General features: G+C 34.2%; 1 pseudogene across 1 annotated transcript in view; it reads right to left on the bottom strand.

The window, feature by feature from the left end:
- Positions 1 to 19,910, bottom strand: part of LOC143246948 (neural cell adhesion molecule 2-like) — a 189,095-nt pseudogene that overhangs the window by 112,335 nt on the left and 56,850 nt on the right. Inside the window, exon 2 of the transcript XR_013026279.1 lies at positions 2,303 to 2,632. The product of XR_013026279.1 is annotated as a neural cell adhesion molecule 2-like (transcript). The remainder of the gene's footprint in view (positions 1 to 2,302; positions 2,633 to 19,910) is intronic.

Below are 19,910 nucleotides of genomic sequence, written 5' to 3' on the forward strand. Positions count from 1 at the left end.
CTTTTTCACATAAATACCTTTTATTTTATTTTACAATTCAATAAAAACCTTTAATTAAGTTTTAAATTGAGTGTTAAAACTTTTTTTACATTGCATTATTTTCGTATGTGCTTTTCTCAATTACAAATAAAGTTTTTATCTTCTGTTTTTGAATTTTGCGCAACATTGCGTTATTTTCGTATGTGCTTTTCTCAATTACAAATAAAGTTTTTATTTTCTGTTTTTGAATTTTGCGCAAAGCTACACGAAGGCTATCTACGCTAGCCGTTCCTAATTTTGCAATGTAAGACAAGAAGAAAAAACAGCTAGTCATTACCACCCACCGCCAACTCTTGGACTACTCTTTTACTAAGAAATAATAAGATTGACCGCACATAAAAAAGCTCCACGGCTGAAAGGGCAAAGGTATTTGATGTGACGGGGATTCGAACCTGCGACCCTCGGATTACGATTACCACCTGGCTATAAAGGTCCAATAAATGAAGGAAACGCTGAATTTGTTTAGAATGATTAAGTGACATTAAAACAGTATTCAACAGATTCCATGGGATTGGGAAACAGCAATGATCAACAAAACATTGTGATTTCTGAAGATTCCCAAACTTGGGAGGAACCCAATTCATACCATAGTCTCTTCGTTCAATCTACCTTTATTGTACATCTCTTTCCAGCCTTATTATTATTTGTTTGTTTGTTTTTTGAATTTTGCACAAAGCTACTCGAGGGCTATCTGTGCTAGCCGTCCCTGATTTAGTAGTGTAAGACTATATGTAAGGCAATCAGTCATCACCGCCCACCGCCAACTCTTGGGCTACTCTTTTACCAACGAATAGTGGGATTGACCGTCACATTATAACGCCTCCACGGTTGAAAGAGCGAGCATGTTTGGCGCGACGGAGATTCGAACCCGTGATCCTCAGAATATGAGTCGCTCGCCTTAACACGCTTGGCCATGCCGGCCCCCCTATTATTAAAGAGATCACATAAGTTGAATAAAATGCTATCATCATGTCCATATCTCAAAGTTGCCTAGTTTAGTGAAAAAAAGCGTTTTTTTCAACTATATACATGCAATAGCGAATGTCAACCTACTTCTGTGGTGATAGTGAAAATAAAACAGCATCCGTCCAATAACTAAAGATACCCTGGAACCCATATTTTAGAATTATAAAGTAACAAGAAATCTAATCGGCCTAAACACTCTGGTACCCATGGGAATAATCTTTCTTAGGGATACTTCACTTTCAGAATACAACTGCGTTTTGTGTTATAGTGTGATGATATATTTGTGGCACTAAAGATATTACGAAAAGAAAAAAAAATCTAGCATTACACCACAATGAAAGAACGTATAAGTTGTTGTATAAAACCTATGGGACCATTCCGAAGTTGGTAAAAGTGTTAGCACTACCAAAACGAATTCCTATCGTATATTATAAAACGAATTTGGTAGCAAGGGATTTACCAGTGCACGTGTTCTGAAGGATCTAAACACCTCGAGTGTTTGCTTTCTTCACAACGTGTGCTTCTTCGTATTGGTTGGATTATGTGCTACCTTGATTCTATAGATTAGAACAGTTTTAACTAAAAATTAAATAATGCCCAAATGGCAGATTATTGAAATCTCAAAAATCGAATAGGTATTCCATTATTGTCATAACAATATGTTTCTCAAGTATTTTTAATTAGAGAGTAAATACACGTTTGCACGCTTGTTTGTTCTCTTATCTAAAAACTAAGGTACATATAGAGCTATCAGTGCTCATTACAGGTATCAAAACTGGATTTTTAGCGTTATAAGCCTGGAAAATTCAGATGCATTAAATACTTAACTATTATATAATAACCCGTCGCGCCAAACATGCTCGCCCTTTCAGCCGTGGGGGCGTTAGAATGTGACGGTCAATCCCACTATTCGTTGGTAAAAGAGTAGCCCAAGAGTTGGCGGAGGGTGATGATGACTAGCTGCCTTCCCTTTAGTCTTACACTGCTAAATTAGGGACGGCTACCACGGATAGCTCTCGAATAGCTTTGTGCGAAATTCCAAAACAAACAAACAAACAAATTATATAATAAACATTCACCATTGCTTAGGGAAAAAATCGATTGATTTAAAGCGACAATGTCTAAAAGTTTCTACATAGGCCACACTTCTTATGGTGTGAAAACCCTTTGAAACACTTTCACTTGATTAGATTGAAACAAGATACACAAATAAAAGGAATAACTTAAAGCGTCCCGCACATAATAAAACTAAAATAAGTTTTTCTCTTTTGGCCGTGTTTTCTTGGCAGATTCTTACCTATTACTGACAGCTCCGCTCTGGAATACCTAGTCCTGGCTATTCGGAAATCTACTCTGCATTTGTATGTTCCGGCGTCTGCTGCATATACTGGCTCTAGGATTAGTACAGCTGGTCTATCCACGACACTGAAGTAAGCCCTGCCAGACAGCCCATCAACCGAAGAATGCCGAGTGTGGTTTGTAACGCCTCTTCTAGCATCCATAGTGTACAGTGGATTAGAAGTGTCTCCTCTGTACCACAATATGAGTAGAATATCATCGGTTGCAGATGGTGGGGTAATGTTGCATGGCAAGGCTACTTTGAAGCCGGCAATTCCTACTATTCTTTCTGTATAAGTGGACAAATGAGTACTGTATCTTGTACATGCTGAACTATTATGTTTTACTGAGTTTGTCTTGAAATATAAATTACTTATAAGTAGGCTGCAAAGAACGATTGAATGAACATCTACAGGAACTATATGGGAAATATATTTTACATATAAAAACTTCTATATGAATAAACGTTGTTTACAGTATTTAAATATATATATTGAGGTTATATATTATTTATTAATTATGTCTAATTAATTAGTTTTGCTGTGATTTATCTCGTTATATTTCTATGCAATTATCATACTTACTTTTTATGTTGTGTTTTACCTGCTTTCTATGTTATGTTTAATTACCTAATTATGATACCTAATCTTCTATATTATGTTTAATTATCATACCTAATTTTTATATTATGTTTTTTACTTAATATTTATTATGTCCACTTTTCTATTTCTTTCATTATATTTTTTTTCAAAATTAAAATATTTTTAGACTTACTTTGTATTTGAAATTCACTTTTAACCAGTTTTGATAAATGCTTTACAAATGTCATAATTACCTGATTATCACTGATTTTATTGTACCCTTGTTCTTGGTTTGATTTGTTGGTTACACAAACATGAAACTTGATTTTCTTATATTGTTGGTCAGATTCTTCTCCCACGAGATTGCAGTAGGGTGATTTTGTAATGATTTCCATAAGATTAATTTGACTATAAAATCCATATTTTTCGTTATGTATATGTTACACAGACATGACGATATTGGTATTCAACTTCTCTCACAGTATAGAGAGAACGTCTGTACAATCCAGACGTAGAATACAAAATATAATACTTGCTGAAGACTGCAAAATTACCGAATATTGTTTTAGTTTCCTTGTTTTATAAAGAACAGTTTTTCTAAAGTGAATCCGTAAAGATTCTTTGTTTGTTCTGGAGTAAATTAGGAAAGCAGGCAAAGACTGTTTGTTGAAAACAAGTGCTCTGAGGTATAGCAGGATATAAGATGTACATAAGATAGAGATAACAGATATCTCTGTTAGATTATCTGATACAGTCTTTCAGCAATGAAAAAAAAATTAGTCGACTCAAGTTGAGCTCTTAATTCATGAGGAACTCTGAGTAGTTTCAAATAACGTTTAATGTAATGTCCCTTCTTTAATGTTTGGATAACAGACAGGTTAAGGTTTGATGAGATGTCAAGACCAGTGAGAGCACTAGAGTACAAGGACTGAGATAATTACTCCGGGAATCGAATTATTACATGAACATTAAATCTGTTTTCATATTACCAGATTTAGCAGAGAAAATTCAATTAATTAGCTATAAGTTATTAGTAAGCATCAGTATGGTTAATCTTCAACCAATAACCATTTCATTCACATCTCGTCACATGATCAAAGATAACAGATGGATATTCAAAAACGCTCCATGTTTGAGATAATGGTTTTCAGCTCCATGTTTGAGATACTGGTTTTCATGCACCTAATAAACATGATTATTTTAATTATTGAGAGCTTTTAGGTGTCTATGTCTTCTCAAAAAAATTATACACGCTATATTTAAGTGTAAATCATTTAGTGTATCAACAGGCTACCAAAAGTTATCATGGAGCTAATTTCTCTACATATTGTAGAGTTGTCATGAAGATAAGTTCTCTATATATTATAGAGTTGTCATGAAGATAATTTCTCTATATATTATAGAGTTATCACGGAGCTAATTTCTCTATATATTGTAGAGTTATCATGGAGCTAATTTCTCTATATATTGTAGAGTTATCGTGGAGCTAATTTCTCTATATATTGTAGAGTTATCATGGAGCTAATTTCTCTATATATTGTAGAGTTATTATGGAGCTAATTTCTCTGTATATTGTAAAGTTATCATGGAGTAATTTCTCTGTATATTGTAAAGTTATCATGAAGCTAATTTCTCTATATATTGTAAAGTTATCACGGAGCTAATTTCTCTATATATTGTAGAGTTATCACGGAGCTAATTTCTCTATATATTGTAGAGTTATCACGGAGCTAATTTCTCTATATATTGTAGAGTTATCATAAAGCTAATTTCTCTATATATTGTAGAGTTATCATGAAGCTAATTTCTCTGTATATTGTAAAGTTATCATAGAGCTAATTTCTCTGTATATTGTAGAGTTATCATGAAGCTAATTTCTCTGTATATTGTAAAGTTATCATGGAGCTAATTTCTCTAAATATTGTAGAGTTATCATGGAGCTAATTTCTCTATATATTGTAAAGTTATCATGAAGCTAATTTCTCTGTATATTGTAAAGTTATCATAGAGCTAATTTCTCTATATATTGTAGAGTTATCATGGAGCTAATTTCTCTATATATTGTAAAGTTATCATGGAGCTAATTTCTCTATATATTGTAAAGTTATCATGGAGCTAATTTCTCTAAATATTGTAGTGTTGTGAGACTTCATATTTTAATTTGTGTCCCTGAGTTAATTCCGATTTCTAAGGTATGCTTAACTACAAAATAATGCAATTATGCAGTAATTACGATCAAACTAAGTTATTTTAAATAACATTGTCTTCAGTGTAGAACTGTGTATAAAGTTTTCGTAAATCGAGATTGTTAATGTTTGCGTAATATAATTTAAGTATTAATCTCATGTTAAAGAAAACTGTAACATGTTTTCATATACGAAGAAGCCCTTTGCTTTTATTTCTTATATTTTTTAAAGTTTACTGTTTTTAGAAAAGTGTAAATGCTTTAGGAGATATAAGGTACCACTTTTTTCAAAAATAATAGTATTGTTATATATAATATGACATATAAATAATAATCTGCATATTATATTACAATAAGGATCTTTCAACTGATCAGTCGTTGTCATATATTTCGCAATATATTTGTAATATCACCCCTCCCCCCGACAACAGGATTCTTGGTTTAATATAAAATAGTTCTAATTCGTAAATATGGAGTTTATTAAAAAAACAATACTTGTATGCCACATTGGTACAGGAGTTGAACTGATAAGGGTACATACATCGACAATAGATTCAATCCGCTCCGATAATGTAAAGATGGACAATATAGATTGCCAATTCTACAAAAAGAATAATATTCTTAATACAGAAGAAGCCAAGCAAAATGAAATCATCAAAAACCATTATTATAGGTTAGAGTAAAATTTTCGAGACCTATATTTTGTTTTTATTTGCTACATTTTTATGCGCCAGCGATACCAAGTGAGAGCCACGCTTATAACCGATTCGTTTTTATTAGTAACACGGATCTCTAATAGCCTACCCTCAAATTGAAGTGTTTTTTTTAAGGCATAATTAAAGTAAATTAATCTACGAGACTTTATGCGTGGTCAAACACATCAATTAAAAGTCCAAAACTGTAATTATATCTCACATTGGTCAAGAGGCGAGGCAGCTATAAGGTAATTTAGGGTGAGAAACAAAAAACTCACACTCATTCTTTGAGGCCCCCCCGCTAGTACAGCGGTAAGTCTCCGGATTTACAACGCTAAAATCAGGGGTTCGATTCCCCTCGGTGGGCTCAGCAGATAGCCCATGCGGCTTTGCAATGAGAGAACACAAGCACACCCATTCTTTGAGTCGATTTTCCGCTGCTAAAAGCCACACTACAACCTTCCTTGGCAATGTTTACCTTGCAAACTTGATGACTAAGATAAATACCAAATATATGTAGTAATACAACAACAGACACACTGTCATATTCTTCATTTGAAGGCTTCACGGAACATAGATAAATATATATATAAACCGTATAAAGTCAGAACATGAAATTCTCGAAAACAACAACACAATGTGCTTGTAGTTTGCATGCATCAAACAACCTGAGAGAACAAACACAGAACAAACAGAAACACTATTTGTTACATCCCATGTAAATTACAGACACTAGGTAACGTAGAAATACAAGAACTAACATAAGTTAGACTGCTCAGCATAACAAACATTCAGAAGTGTATAATGCCGACGTCTCTGCAATGTGGGATAAAGTGTAACATTTTGTAACATTAACCAGAAAAATAAAGGTAAAGATTTTACTTCCACTCAGTAAACATGGGATAAAGTGTAACATTTTGTGACATTAACCAGAAAAATATAGGTAAAGATTTTACTTCCACTCAGTAAACATGGGATAAAGTCAGCCAAGTTTGAAGAGTCATGATGTAAAAAACCGAAGGTGAACCAACTTCCCTTCTAACAAGAAGACCCAGGATCGAAACCTGATTCATGACATGACGTTGTGAATTCCCCTAGTACGACAGTTGATTGTCAGCTGAAGCCTAGAATTTAAGAAATTATTTATTAGGTATCAATGATCTTATAGACTACAAACTATGATAAAGAATGATATTGATTAACTGTCATCAATTGCTGTCGTTTCGGACTTAATGATAGTTTCGTGACGTATCATATGTGTACCAACTCACCAAGTAATCATTTGCCAAACAGAGAAGGACTATATATTATTTCATAGATAAATGGAAAAAAAAATTCTACTTTGAAAAACTAAAAATTAGTTTATGGTAGTAATTTTATAGGGTCACTATTTATTAAATACATGTATCAAAGGGGTTGTTGACAGTAGAATTAAATTGAACAATGTGGTTTTCAAGATAAGAAACATAATGTCAGTGAAACGTATACTACATGTGTTGTTAACAAAAGAAATCTTACCTTAAATAAAAACGAACTGATTTAGGGTCCAATAAATAACTTTATTTGATTCAGTTAACTATACTCATTATTGGATAATAACCGTGAGATAAAGTGATGTATGAATCCAAGACAAACTGGTTGGGGTGGTACAGCAGATATAAAATATAACTACTTCTGATGTTCAGTGGTATTTATCTTTGTGCTACAAACCAGGTTTTGATACCCGTTGTGGGCAGAGTACAGATAACCCTTTGTGTAGCTTTGTGCTTAGATGCAATCAAACAAACATTTCTTTATTATTAAGGTGTGTTTTTTCGCAAATATACTCAAAAATATCTACTTTCAGCCATTGAAGGGAATCTAACTCCGGATCTTTGCGTTGAAAATTTGTAAATTTATCGCTTATTCACCAGGTGGACTATCATTTATTCTAAAAAATATAAGCGTTTCGTTTTGATTAAGAAGCGTGACTTCGATTCTGTAGAACCCAGAGGTCTTACAACGCTAGTAACCGGGTTTTGATACCGTGATGAACAGAGCAAAGATAACCCATTGTGTAGCAGCTTATCAACGACAATCTGTTGACACGAACGTGATCTTTGACAGCAGTGTTTGATGAAACCTTACCATGTAAGGTATCAGCATCATTGATGGATTACGTCATAATCGGTACGTACACGATAGATGATTATATTAGTGACAAACGTCAACATTGTATTAATACTAAAAGACCAACTGTCTGTTTTTCTATTCATTTCATTTGCTCGTTTTGAATTTAGCGCAAAACTACACGAGACCTATCTACACTTGCCGTCTTTAATTTGAAAGTGAAAGACTAGAAGGAAAGCAGTTCTCTAATTTAGCAATGTAAGAATAGAGAGAAGACATCACCACCCATAGCCGATTATTTGGAAAATCTTTGACAAATAAATAGTAGGACTGACCATCGCATTATAACGCCCCTACGATTGAAAGGGCGAACATGTTTGGTATGACGGGATTCAAATCCGCGTCCCTGAGATTACGAGTCGAGCGCTCTAACCACCTGGCCATGCCGGGGACCGTAACTTATATGTAAAGATCAACAGGAAGAAATGTTTTTAACCTTCTATTGCAGTTTTATATTACGTAAATACCTATATATTACAATCATAAGTACATAAATATCACAACCATAAATGCATTTATCTGCTTCGACAAAATTGTTATTAGGCTCAATTTTTATTGAAGATTATATCATATTTACGAATTTTTGGTACTAGGCTAACTGTTGTTCACGGAAATACAATTACACAGAATAAATAAAATATATTGTTTTAAGAAAAAACATGATTCGTTTGTGTTTCTTTCTGTAAAATATACAAATATAAAGAAATATCAAATATTATAAAAAACACATTAAAATTATCACTGGAAGGTTTGTTTGTTTTGAATTTCGCCCAAAGCTACTCGAGGGCTATCTGCGCTAGCCGTCCCTAATTTAGCAGTTTAAGACTAGAGGGAAGGCAGCTAGTCATCACCACCCACCGCCAACTCTTGGGCTACTCTTGTTACTAACGGATTGACTGTCACATTATAACGCCCCCACGGCTAAAAGGGCGAACATGTATGGTGCGACTGGGATTCGATCCCGCGATCCTCGGATTACGAGTCCAACGCCTCAACACGCCTGCCCATGTCCGGGCCGCAATGGAAGGGAAGGAAAGTGTAATGTCTCACGTATCTTTCAGTGACACGAGAATAACAACACCTCTTATTTGCGCAGAAGCAGAATTAAACTTGTATAAAAAAATTAAAACAATGCAAGACAGGTCTGAACGATCAAAAACCTTTCCTTAGTCTGATTTGTTGTATGTGCATAAAACCTCTCAGCATGATGAGTTGGTAAAACCAGTTATTTTGAATTTTATCTACATAGAAGAAAAGTGTTTAATCTAAACTTTAAGAACCCATTTTCACTCATTTTTCTTTCCATGCCCATCGAATTTCTTTTCAAGATTTATTATCTTACGAGACGTTAAATTTTCTCTTGGGATTTTACTCAGAAAACCTCATTACTAGGAATTATGACTAAAATCTCCTATGTATTCGTTTCTTTACAAACATATATAATAATTTGTAAATAAAACAACACAACTTCTTTACTAAATTTTTGCATGTTAAAATTATTATATTTTATAGATTTGTTTATTTTGTGAATTTCGCACAAAGCTACTCGAGGGCTATCTGTGCTAGCCGTCCTTAATTTAGCAGTGTAAGACTAGAGGGAAGGCAGCTAGTTATCACCACCCACTGCCAACTCTTGGGCTACTCTTTTACCAACAAATAGTGGGATTGACCGTAACATTATAACGTCCCCACGGCTGGGAGGGCGAGCATGTTTGGCGCGACGCGGGCGCGAACCCACGACCCTCGGATTACGCGTCGCACGCCTTAACACGCTTGGCCATGCCGGGCCCTATATTTTGTAGAAAACTGATAATTTGTAAATCATGTCTATAAGGTGTGTGTGTGTGTTTATAGCAAAGTCACATCGGGCTGTGTTCTGAGTCGAAAGAGGGGAATCGAACCTCTAATTTAGCGTAAACTTATCCCTGTACCAGCGTGGGAATATCTTAAGGAACATAAATTTTAATACCAATTCAATACTTGTAAATTGCACGTGTTAGTTTAGAGTAATACAGTTTAACAACATCTTGGGCATTACGATTATTTTTGTTCTGTTTCTTCTTTTCCCACGAGTGCCCAAACAATCTTATGTTTATTATTAATCACAAACGTGACTTATTACCCAGCTATCCCGAATAATTGACTAACCGAATCAATCTATAAAGCTTTCAACAACAACCAAGTAACCATTGGGGTATTCTTAGATGTCAAAAAAGCATTCGACAGCGTATGGCACAATGCCATCAAATACAAACTAAAACACCTGAAAATAAATCCCATTATAGTTAAATGGATTTCAAATTTCTTAACAGATAGAACAGCACAAGTAAAAGTCAATAAAACTATATCTAAATCATTTAATTTTACCGCAGGAGTGCCCCAAGGATCAGTCCTCTCACCACTTTTATATATTATTTTCGTCAGTGACATACCTTTCCCAAATCTAACATACACGCATAATTCACAATACGCAGATGACATCGCTATCTGGAGCACCTCCAGAAACCCAGTGATGGCCATGTTTCGCGTACAAGAATCACTGAACAACGTCTCAACATGGAGTAACATGTGAAGAGTAGTGTTAAATCCAACTAAAACACAAGCAAGAGTCAAAAATTATTTAATAAATAAATAAATAAAACTAAACCTAATAACCTTTCACGAAAGGGGACGAAGAGGAACCACAACGTTCCTGAACACCCCAGTTGGAGAGAGAATTCTTACGATTTCTCTCTCTCTAAATTACCCCCCACTAGTACAGCGGTATGTCTCCAGATTTACAACGCTAAAATCAGCGGTTCAATTCCCCTCGGTGGGCTGAGCGGATAACCCGATGTGGCTTTGCTATAAGAAAAACACAAAAAACACACTTTCTCTAAACTAAACCCCTGCCACGTTAGTTTGCGTAGCCATCGTGTAGCTTTACGATAAATTCAAAATAAAAATAAACTAATATAATATAATTTCACTTTAGTGGGATTTATGTCTTCATAGTTTAACTTTAAAATATTCCATTTGAATATTCCTCCTGTAAATGACAGTTTATTTTTTATTTATACCCATAATTAAAAGCTGAAACTAAACAACTTGAATAAAAATTCACAATATGTTTTGAACTTAAATATTTAGTATTTATTTGCTTTTAGTAGGTGGCGTAGAAAAAGAAAAAAAATTAATTTCAGATTCTTATGACAGCTGCGAAAGATTTTTGTCACATCTGATTACAAATGTAATCGCACGTGTTTTAATTTTGTATATACCTTCACACACACACAAAGTATCTTATTGAAAGATTAAAAGTTGAATAGGAAATGAAACAAATATGGAGAATTTTGTTCGTAGTAAATTATAAAACTACATAGCTGGCTGTTACTGCTTTGTACACAGCGGGTATCAAAATCCGGTTTCTAGCGTTGTTAGTCAATAGTTACGCCACTGTAATACTGGGCGGCATTTAGAGATATGATAAATAATTCGTTGTTTGTGTAAACTAAATACTTTAAGTAATTATTCATTTGGTTTAGATGCATCCGATAGAATACTTAATGTCAATTATAAATAACGTTATCTGTTATGGAAGTATTATATGAAGATGGTTGTTTGGTAGACAGAATTTTCTTACTCTAAACTTTGGTTTGATTAATACAGTATGCTTGTCTCGTAATATGTTCCAATTAAAAAAGCATTTCTATGCCAACATCCTCATTAAAGCATACTCGTTTTACCAACTTCCTTAATTTGTGAGGCTTCTATTTTGTAACTCTTACACGTGACAGCTGTTAAAGCAGCGTAGCGAGCCTTTCACAGCTTGAGAATCATCCATCTTCTGCTAATTATAAGAAGAAAAAATTAATAAATAAAGACATGAGAAACCTTTAATGATGCTGTAAAATGCGTATTCCTAAATATATCCGCCTTTAAAATCCACAACAGCATGTTTCAGGCTTTCAATGTGAAGAAAAAGTTAAACAAGCAAACAGTGTGAGTTTTATATTGCTAGATTATTATAAGCTTATTTTATTACATTTCCAGATATATTAAGACCAAAGAAAGTAGCTAAATGAATATTTTTATTAAAGCATATTGGCAACGACACCTACCGACAGATGTTACGAACTACAATATACAAGTAAAAAAATAATAATAACATTTAACCTAAGAAGTGAAATGACCGAATGGACATTCCGTGGAAGGTTCAAGGTTTATTTTTGAAATAATACTTGTATTGATATTGTATTCAGGTATTGAAGTTAAAATATAAATTACCTAAATTTATTATAAGGAGAAAAAATAAACCTATTAAATTTAAGAGCGTTGCATTCTATATCCCTTTAATCAACAAATAGTAATGAACGAGCCAATCAGAAACTACTGAAGTCCGACAAGATGTACGATTTCACGGACTGACTTGATTGTTTAAGAGCAAATGGGCAAAATGGGCTATAGGCTTTCTGATCACTGCGGGAAATCGAACTCCAAATTTTATCGTTGTATGTGCGTAAACTCACCACAGGAGAATTCTAGAAATCAGATCAATAAACTATGAAACTGCTTTGACTCTTTAGAAATGAATTTTCCGACAAAACTCATCCCGTACAACACACGATATATAAACATAAAAATTCTTTTCTTTTTTTTTCCTGAGTGAAATGAACGTGACTTTGAAACTCTAGACTTATTAGGATATTTTTCATTAAACCGTGTTTTTTTAATATTCAATATCATTTATCAACAGCACGATTAGGGTTCGTTCTCCAGTGTTTTCTCCTTGAATTTGTGCCGGCCCGGCATGATCAAGCGTGTTAAGGCATGAGGGTCGCGGGTTTGCATCCCCGTCGCGCCAAATATGCTCGCCCTTTCAGCCGTGGGGGCGTTATAATGTGACAGTCAATCCCACTATTCGTTGGTAAAAGAATAGCCCAAGAATTGGCAGTGGGTGGTGATGACTAGCTGCCTTCCCTCTAGTCTTACACTGCTAAATTAGGGACGGCTAGCACAGATAGCCCTCGAGTAGCTTTGTGCGAAATTAAAAGAAAACAAACAATAGACTTTGTGCCAAACACCATATTAACTGTGGTAGATTAAATATATGTTCCCTTTGATGTCAAAATATAATCGCATGTTTAACACTGATATCGCTATCAGTTAACATAAAAGTAAACATCATTATACGTAACATTATGACACGTTATTTATTTATTTTCCGTTAAAAACCGAGTTAAAATAATAATTTAGCGGGAAAAATACGTCATCACTTTTGATCATATCAGAATTTAATGATGTTTGATAATTATGTACAGAATTGAAAAAGGTTCAATTTTGTGTTCTGTTTTCAAACCAGTGTGATTGTGTTCTGTTATATCCTGAATGTTAAAATAATTAAACTTCAATATCTTATGCGAACATCTATGTAAACAGAAATATCATTTACCGTAAGAAGTGTACAGTCTGTTTTTCAATACCGCGCAAAGCTACACGAGAGCTATCTGTGCTAGTCGTCCTTAATTTAGCAGTGTAGACCAGAGGGAAGTCAGCTATTCAACACTATCTACCGCCAATTTTGGGGCTGCTCTTTTACCACTAAGTAGTGGGATTGGCTTTCACGTTTATAACACCCCTATGGTTCAAAGGGCGAGTATATTTGGTGATAGGGGCTCAATCTCATGACCCTCAGATTACGAATCGAGCGCCTTAACTTCAAGACTTTATCAGGCCTTATTTGCTAAGAAAAAGATCTGAGGTTCTGGGTTGTTTGTTTGTTTATTTTTATTAGAATGTCTCCTACTGGTTATCCCAAATTTCCCTAATGAATAGGTCGAGCATGGGTGTAATCTAGTGTGCTTGGGGACCTACAGTTCGCTACTCTTGGCCAAAAATACAATAACAGAAGTATATATTTGTAATATAATTTTACATTTCCTGGGCAAAATGGACTTTTGAGTTTTAACCTTTAATTTCTGGTGGTATACGCGTGCGCAAAAAACAAACAAACAAACAACTAACTAAAGATTATATTTGTTATTACCTTTCATAGTGGCTATGGCCAACTGACATAAATTTAAAGACCGACTTTCAAAAAGAATCTTTATCGTTTATATATCTGTCATTCTGTTGAATAAAAGACGCCATTTTTCACATACAAGACATAAAGCTCATGCTTAATTTTTTTATGCTATAGAAGGTCAATTAGCATAGAAGAGCAAATATTGCCTACACATACCTTTACATCTCGAATAAAGAGAATTTCTTGAGAACCACAAAGGAGAAGAAATGCGTGCCATAGTTGTCTTTGTTCTCGTTTACCTGAATGTGTTTTAATATTTATTTGTTCATTGTACGGTGCAACAGTAAATATACTCAAGAGAATAGACTCAAAGAACGGTTAAACTGGGGAGATGTTTAAATCAGAATGAAAGAAGTGGTGTTTTCCAAAGATATTTTGTTTCTGCTAATCTGAAATTTCGAAAGTTTAGAGGTTGTTGGTTAGGTCGTTTGCCTTCAAGACTTGAATTCAGAAGTTTTTGAATGTCTACAGCTCGAACTACGCACGGATGCGCCTCGAACCAAAGATCAAAGTGCTCTGGAAAAGACCTTAGAGAATTGTGTTTTCACTGGTTTAGTAAGAACTTAATCTGACTGTAGGGGTCCTTTCTACGAAAGACGAGCACCACTTACAATGAGTACCATAAGCCTTAAATTAACGAAACAAAAATCCAGGTCAGAATCGATTTATTATTGTTTTCTAATATTTAACCTTTAGTAATAAATATAAAGCTCTTTATTCTTGTAATATGAAACTTCTACTGAGGTTCTCTTATGATATTTCGAAACCTCGCTAAGTACGCCAGCGATTACAGTAAAACAGCTGACAAAGTACTTCGGGTTAATAGTTCCTAGAATACAGGTCAATACATTTGAATGATCAATAAATCAGTAATACCGTGGATAAACTACAGAACCATTCTTACGTTTAACAGAGATATGTACAAACTGTATACTGCTATATAATATTGAACAAGCACTACATATGTTTAGTTCAATCTTTTGAAATGTTCGTATTTTGCAGAATAGCGAATAAAAATTCTAATGTTACTAAACAAATACACGTAACACTAAAACTTCGTTCTACAGAACATGCTGTATCCTGGAATAATAGTACACACCAGCTCATCAGAGCTTGAGTTTAACCGAATGTTTACCGAAGGTCAGTTAAATGGTCAAACGAATTTCTTTTAGTAAAGTTATTTTAAACGGTCAGGATAATTTTCAAGGTTACACGCAATATTTTTTATTCAAGGTAAATAACATATTATCAAGGATTATCTTCAATAAATAATAGTGTTATTCCAGGTAATACTGAGCTGGTTATGAAATATAGCTGTCCACAATTGTATAAGAACAAAAGTAAATCTCGAAATTTATCTCCTGTTCATCTAGATAGTATCCCATTTACAAATTATTTTTCATAATATGTTAAAGCAAAAAACGCAATTATCACGGACTTCTTAAAATAAGTTCCCAGTTATAAATGATCTTTGAAAAGCTATAACTATGTATTAAATACAAAAAACGCCCCCCAGTGGCTCAACGGTATGCCTGCGGTCTTACAACACTGAAAACCGGGTTTTGATACCCGTGATGGGCAGAGCACAGATAGCCCATTGTGTAGCTTGGTGCTTAACTGAAAACTGCAACAAATACAAGAATAAATAAGTCAATTTAAACAATATTTATTTTCTATGTATGAGTAATACAACCCTATTAACATAATTGTTTATCTCACGTACAGTCGCAAATTATTGTATCATAATTTAACTTGTAAAACAGCAAACTTCCATGGTTTGAATTTTGTTATTTATGCTTAGGAAAAATGTAAATGATCGTATACTTATTTCATCAAATCAACACTGATTTCCTGCTGTTTCAAAATGCAGAATTATTATGAGAACCAATACTAATTAATAACTTTAATGTACGCATAAATAGTGATCTCTAAGGGTTACGTAAACAATGTCTTGTCGGGATACGACTGTTGTATCAGCTGTATTTGTTCTTCTTCGTAAGTTATGATATTCTACAAACTAAAGAGATTTTTTAGGGACGGCTTATATTGCAATAAATATTTAATACCTTAAAGCATTTTAGTGTAATTAATATTTTTTATTACTTACACGTATTATAACCACGTGTTTCCTTCGTGCACTACCACGAAAAATTCAGAACAATTATCGTAACTCAGAAAAAATATAATATATTATTTCCTCTCTGTACTTTTCTCAAGAAACAATGTACAGATATTTATATAAATATGTTTTCGTTATACCTCCTAAACGTTTTACTGATTTTAAACAGATCAGTATTATAAAGAGAAATACCTTCGAAAGTCGATACTTGTACCTTTCCCAATACTTTCATTTATTAACATACACTCTGTATATTTTCCGTGGTATTTGTAATATAAAAAAAAAACCTCTATTGCTCAGCGATAAAGCTGAATATGTATAATACTAAAATCTGGGATTCGATACCTACAATAAAAATGCGAGTAACATAAATTTATCTAATACTAACAAATAAAAATAAAATAGTATAAAGCATATTAGATTGTGGCTGTTGTTTTATTACTGCTGTGCATTAAACAATCTCCACTCTGTTCGCTATAAGAAATCGAGCCCAAGATTTCTGTATAATAACTAATCGTTCACTCACTAGGGGAAGAGGTTGGGTGATTGTCTTGAATTTCGCGCAAAGCTACTCGAGGGCTATCTGCGCTAGCCGTCCCTAATTTAGCAGTGTAAGACTAGAGGGAAGGCAGCTAGTCATCACCACCCACCGCCAACTCTTGGGCTACTCTTTTACCAACGAATAGTGAGGTCACATTATAACGCCTTTATGACTGAAAGGCCGAGCATGTTTGGCGCGACAGGGAATCGAACCCGCGACCCTCGATTACGAGCCGAACGCCTTAACAAGCTTGGCCATGCCGGACCCTTTTAAATACGAATGATGTTAACTGCACTCTTGCATGAAGAGTATTACTGAACCCCGTTTATTTAATCAGTATTGAAAAACGTATTGTCATATCCTATCAATCATAAGACTTAAAATTTAATTCACTGCTACCAGAGAAACAGCAACTGTAGATCACCTGCTGGTGACTGACTGCTGTTAATGTTGATTGTATAGGTTTTTAAGGTTTAACATACCATATTCTGTATCTCAGTTGATGACTACATGTAACTGTACCACACGACACCCAGCAAATTGTTTGAAAATTCGAATATCAGGTACAAACATCAGAGTAAACTTTGACGATGTTTTAAGAAAAGATACATCATCGATACTTTTGTCATTTTCCTTCTGAATTAGAATAATAAATCCCTATTTATGTTGTTCCCACAACGCGAAATTGCTATAGGTGGTGTAACGGTGTGGGTAACATTCTTGTTCTCGATTGATTCTTTAGTTCCGTTTTTGAAAACGAATAATATCCGAACTACATCTCAACGACGTTGCTAATCGAGGTCATCCCATAATAACATAACACGCTGCTAAGGTTGATGAAAAAGCAAAACAGTACTTATAATTAACTGCCAAATAAATACCGGAACTTTATCGACAAACAGTACATTCAATATTTGCGAAGGCCAAACAATTACCGGTTTTTATTAACAAATAGTACTGTTAATCACCTGCAATGGCCAAAGAATAACTGGGTCTTTATCGAACTAAAGATTTATAGAATAAATAGGTTGTTTTTTTTTTATTCTTTTGCATATTTTTCGAGAAAGGTTTAAAGTTTGAACAAAACATTTTACGAGAACTTTTTCGACAACTATATTACAATGACTAGTTCTTTAACTAAAGATAATAGTTTGTAAGCGAAGCTAATTATATTTCTAATACGTGTGCATTTCATTTGTTTATATAAATATTATTGTTCGATTGTGACATTCAACAATTTATAATAATATGCAGGGTACGTTATCGAAAGTACTTGACCCCTTATACATTTGCATTTGATTTTATAAAACACAGTGCTGGCATAGGTAAATTAACAGCGTATATTGTTGAATAAGTAACAAGCGATATCGTATTAGCAAGAGTCGTACGTAGAACACATGTCAAGTAGGCATAGACGATGGCACGTATTTTAACAAGCTCTCGAAATCGATAATATAATATATCAAGAAGAAGTGCTTTTACTTTTTCTGTCACATACAAGACAACACCAAACGTAACATACACCTCTAGTAAGGTATATAACATACGAAAACGTTGAATAAAGACTAGATATACTTTACATGAACAATAAAATCTCCATTGTTGGTTGTGGTCATTCTGTTCGTCTTATGTACATAATTTGTCTGAACTAATTTGTGCTGTAGTAAACTCCAGTTAAAAGCACCAAGAACAATCCTAGACTTCAGACTTAGATACCAAACTTAACATAAAAGTTAGTGTGTATGTGGCATCTCACTGAAATATACCAACCAAAATAAATGCGCTTTAAATCGATTTCAGGTCACTAAAGTGAACACAAACAAAACAGTGGTCGTTTAGGGCTTGTCAGTATAAGGTTCTGTCTTGTGCAAAGAAAGGATAGTTTTAGATATAGGATTATTATAAAAATTCGTTTAAATGTTTTACCGCTAAAACTACAATTTTGCCATCCTATCATGGTCGTTGTTGCCCAGTTTTATCGCGTTTGTTTGGGAGTAACGTCCTTGTCTATTTTCAACCTATACAACTAGTTTCATTGTCACGCATCCAAGAGATTTTACGAAAATAAAGGGTTAACGACCTTATTATTAATACGATAGTTATTTGTTATTTTAATTTGGCGCAAAACTACTAGAGGGCTAACAGCGCTAGCTGTCCCCAAGTTAGCAGTGTAAGACAAGAGGGATTGTTTGTTTGTTTGTTTTGGAATTTCGCACAAAGCTACTCGAGGGCTATCTGTGCTAGCCGTCCCTAATTTAGTAGTGTAAGACTAGAGGGAAGGCAGCTAGTCATCACCACCCACCGCCAACTCTTGGGCTACTTTTTTACCAACGAATAGTGGGATTGACCGTCACATTATACCACCCCCACGGCTGGGAGGGCGAGCATGTTTGGCGCGACTCGGGCACGAACCCGCGACCCTCAGATTACGAAGTGCACGCCTTAACGCGCTAGGCCATGCCGGGCCCAAGACAAGAGGGAAGGCAGCTAGTCATCACCAACCACTGTCAACTCTTGGGCTACTCGGCCGTCACATTATAAAGCCCCCACGGCTTAAAGGGCAAGCATGTTGGTTCAACGGGGATTCGAACCCGCGAATCTAAGATTACGAGTCGAGCACCTCAACCATTTGGAAATGCCGGGTCATTAATATGATATAGAATAATAAAAAAAATATTTATTTTTTAAACACCTACATCATAATGGCTGAAAATAAAGAGCAGTCATAATTTCTAAATATAAATGTTTCAGAAACGAGTATAACGTAATTATTATTATTTGTATAATAAGTATTATTTAATTTTTATCTAACTTATGACTGGCGGATTCTAATCCTTTTAGTAGGATAATATTTTAATAAAAAGTTAAATTAAGAACAAGCAAAAAAGTGTGTGAAAGTATTTTATCAAAACGTCTTCACCACGTTAGGAACAAGTGTGTTTCTTTATTACCTCTAGCTATTCACACTTTGTGCATTTTCTGCAAGTTCGCATTCAAACAATATTTATCTAAAAAAAATATTACTTATATTTAGATTAAACGTAGAAAAACACACTGTGTTATCAACAAAATCACATACCTTTAATGTGGCTGTTGACATTAAAGTATGTTACAAGTTACGGTGTTTATAGGTAGATCTGAGAGCTGTAATCAGAAATATAGTTTCATTAGAAGAACAACAAATGATATATCAAAGATTAATACATGTCCTTG

Source organism: Tachypleus tridentatus, chromosome 3, assembly GCF_004210375.1.
Source record: "Tachypleus tridentatus isolate NWPU-2018 chromosome 3, ASM421037v1, whole genome shotgun sequence".
NCBI classification, from domain to species: domain Eukaryota; kingdom Metazoa; phylum Arthropoda; class Merostomata; order Xiphosura; family Limulidae; genus Tachypleus; species Tachypleus tridentatus.